At 20.0% G+C, this 5,000-nt stretch overlaps 1 protein-coding gene across 1 annotated transcript in view; it reads right to left on the reverse strand.

The window, feature by feature from the left end:
- Positions 1–4,345: 4,345 nt before the first annotated feature.
- Positions 4,346–5,000, reverse strand: part of LOC125032137 (defective pharyngeal development protein 4-like) — a 12,937-nt gene continuing 12,282 nt past the window's right edge. The window contains exon 8 of the mRNA XM_047623175.1: positions 4,346–5,000. This exon is cut by the window's right edge and continues 1,728 nt beyond it. The gene's annotated coding sequence lies outside the window, so the exon portion shown is untranslated.

Below are 5,000 nucleotides of genomic sequence, written 5' to 3' on the forward strand. Positions count from 1 at the left end.
TATGATATAATATCTATATCTATATCTTTACACACATACACATCTAAATCTATATATATAAATATATATACATATATAAAAATATATATACATATATAAAAATATATATACATATATAAAAATATATATACATATATAAAAATATATATACATATATAAAAATATATATACATATATAAAAATATATACATATATAAACATATATAAATATATAATATATATAAATATATATATAAATATATATATAAATATACTTATAAATATATATATATAAATATACTTATAAATATATGTACATATATATACACATATATGTATATATACATATATATGTATATATAATATATATACATGTATATGTATACATACACATATATGTATATATACATATACGTATATATACATATACGCATATATACATATATGTATATATACATATATCAGTGGTTAGAGCACTGGACTCCGACCCTTGAGGTCCCGAGTTCAATCCCCCGTCGAGGCGTTCAGAAAAAAGCTGCTGGCTCGAGCCCGAGAAAACGACATATCGGCTTGATAAGTCCAACGCAGGTGTCGTAGGGGAAGTCGCCGCCGCGGCACAAGTGTTAGCGCGCCGAACCGCGGTTAATTAGGAAGGGCTTCCAATCAGGCAAGGGTGAATTGAGAGAGGCTTATGTCCTGCAGTGGAATGAATGGCTGTCGAAAAAAAAACTATGTATGTATATATACATATATACATATACACATATATAAAATATATAAAATAAACATACATAAATATATATACATATATATGTATATATATAAATATATAAACTTATAAATATATATATGTATATATATACATGTATGTATATATACATGTATGTGTATATATACATATATATGTATATATACATGTATGTGTACATATATACATGTATTTTTACATAATATATATCATGTATATATACATATATATATGTAGAGTGGCTGATGGTTAAAACAAATAAATGTGCAAGACATCAAAGGTCATTTAGCACTATGGTAAAGTATTGTGAACAATTACAATAAGTGGGAAAAAGGAGTTGAAGAGAAGGAAAAGAAAAGAAGAGGCGATTCCGCGAAATTAAAAGAGGTGAGGGCTGAGGGCCGAGGAAGGCGCAGTCCCCCCCATGACAACAATGAGCAAGGGATTGGTGGGATATATATTAATAAAAGAATGTGTTTATATGTATGTATACAAGTGTGTCTCTATGTATATATATTAAATATGTACATATATATTATATTTACATATATATTATATTTACATATATATTATATAAATATACATATATTATATATATACATATATTATATTTACACATACATATGTATATTATATATACACATACATATGTATATTATATATACATATATGTTATATATACATACATATATGTTATATATACATACATATATTTATTATATATACATATATATATTATATATACATATATATTATATATATATATACATTTATATTATATATTTACATCTATATTATATAAATACATCTATATTATATATACATATATATAAATATATATTATATATATACATATGTATATTATATATACATATATATTATATATACATATATATCATATATGTATACATATATATATTACATATACATATATATTATATATGTATACATATATATATTACATATACATATATATTATATATGTATACATATATATATTATATATTATATTGTATTATATACGTATACATATATATTGTATATATACATATACATATATATTGCATATATACGTATACATATGTATTGTGTATATATATGTATACATATGTATTGTGTATATATACGTATACATATATATTGTGTATATATACGTATGCATATGTATTGTGTATATATACATATACATATATATTATATATATACACCTACATATGTATTGTATAAATATACGTATACATATGTATTGTATATATATACGTATACATATGTATTGTATATATACGTATACATATGTATTGTATATACATACATATATTGTGTATATATATGTATATACATATTATTTATATATGTATATATACTATATTATTGTATATATATACGTATAATTGTATACGTTATATATATATACGTATACATTATGATATATATATATACGTATACATATTATTGTATATATACGTATACATATTATGTATATATATATACGTATACATATATTTTATCTATAATATATTTCATATATATACGTATACATATGTATTGTATATATACGTATACATATGTATTGTATATATATACGTTAACATATATATTGTATATATATACGTATACATATATATTGTATATTTATACGTATACATATATATTATATATATATACGTAAACATATTGTATATATGTATACATATATATTATATATATGTATACATATATATATATTATATATATACGTATACATATATTATATATATGTATACATATATATCATATATATACTTGAACATATATATTATATATATATACATATACAAATATATATATATACATATATATTATATATATATGTATGCATTTATGTTATATATATACGTATACATATATATTATATACATACGTTTACATATATATTATATATATATGTATGCATTTATGTTATATATATACGTATACATATATATTATATACATACGTTTACATATATATTATATATATATACGTTTACATTTATATTATATATATACATATACATATTATATATATTATACATATTTATCATATATATATGTATACATATACATATATATTATATATACATGTATTATATATATACATATACATATATATTACATATATATTATATATATACGTATACATATATATACTTATACATATATATTATATACATAGGTATACATATATATTATATATATACGTATACATATATTATGTATATGTCTACATATATATTATATATACATATACATATATATTATATATACATGTATACATATATATTATATATACGTATACATATATATGATATATATGTATACATATATAATATATATACGTATACATATATATTATATATATACGTATACATATATATTATATATACGTATACATATATATTATATATATACGTATACATATATAGTATATTTATACGTATACATATATATTATATATATACGTATACATATATATTATATATATACGTATACATATATATTATATATATATGTATACATATATATTATATATATACGTCTACATATATATTATATATATACGTATACATATTTATTATATATATACGTATACATATTTATTATATATACGAATACATATATATTATATATATATATATACGTCTACATATAAATTATATATATACGTATACATATATATATTATGTACATGTATACATATATTTTATATATCGTATACATATATATTATATATATGTATACATATATATTATATATATGTATACATATATATTATATATATGTTTACATGTATATTATATCTATGTATACATATATCTAATACCTATGTATACATATATATCTATGTATACATATATCTATATATATATATATATATTAGATCTATGTGTACATATATCTAATATCTGTATATATATCTATGTATACATACATATATATATATGTATACATATATCTAATATATATGTATACATATATATTATATATGTATACATATTATATAATATATAAATGGTATATGTATACATATATATTATATATATTATATAATATATATATGTATACATATATATTATATAATATTTTATATAATACATATGTTTATATATATTATATAATATATATATATATACAAATATGCACATATGTATATATACATGCATGTAGATAAGTACATGTTTATATATATGTACATGTTAACATACAAGTATATGTTTGTATATATGTATTTGTTTGTATAAATGTATGTGTATATACCTGTACAGATGTATACATATAGGTGTGACATGTTTTTATGTGTAAGTTCATATGCTTTGGTAACAGTTTTATTTCATATAGTATAGAGACTTGCATTTGGTAACACTTTTTTTTTTTATTTCTTCCATTATCTTTGTTCTACGGCTATAATCATAAAGGATGTATACTTATTAAATGATCTTATATATAATCAACATATTGTATGACTTACTTTAAGCATTAAATCATGTAGCTTCTTTGAATAATCCTTGCTCGAATGAGTAGAGAAACTGAAAATTTCAACTACAATTTTAATGTTGAAAAGTAACCTTATCTAAGCAAGGGTTAAATGAATAAATTAAAATTCCTTTTTAAATTTTAATTACATTTCATACAAAAAAATCTATGAATAATACAATATTTACAGCCAAGATGATTCCAGGCCAGTGTTTCTGCTGGTTCAACTCTGGGTACTCAATATAGACGAGCACTGTTAGTAGCAGAAATAAAAAGAATGGAAATTCTATATACAAAAGATCAACATACAAAAGTATAAAAAAGCTAACTTTGCATTGCTTACACTTAAGAAGGTTAATAGCATCTCTATTGATTACTTCTACGCAGGTTACACTTTTTTATCAAACATTTAAGGTCTAATGGAGATCCAATTGTATCTAATTCTTATAATTTATATCTTGCACATACAAGACTTACAGTGAAAACAATGAACGACTAGTAGTTTATGAAGAGTACACTGTGGTGAGAGCCAGTGTGATGATCGTCTCAAACAATCTCAATTTTATGCTCTTATTGGGAAAAAATTGATGACAAACCAGCAATAAATGAGCAAAGAAACCTAGCAGTGTGGCTGCCACAAAATACGAGCTCTGTTCTCTCTGAAAGTAATACTTAAGGTCAGAAATGAAGTGCTCCTTTCAGAGACTTTTCACATCGTTTGTACTTAGCGATGACACCACAGAGGAAAGTAAAGAAATGAAGACAATGATCAATACCAAGAA

This window comes from Penaeus chinensis, chromosome 2 (genome assembly GCF_019202785.1).
Source record: "Penaeus chinensis breed Huanghai No. 1 chromosome 2, ASM1920278v2, whole genome shotgun sequence".
In the NCBI taxonomy this organism is placed as follows: Eukaryota; Metazoa; Arthropoda; class Malacostraca; order Decapoda; family Penaeidae; genus Penaeus; species Penaeus chinensis.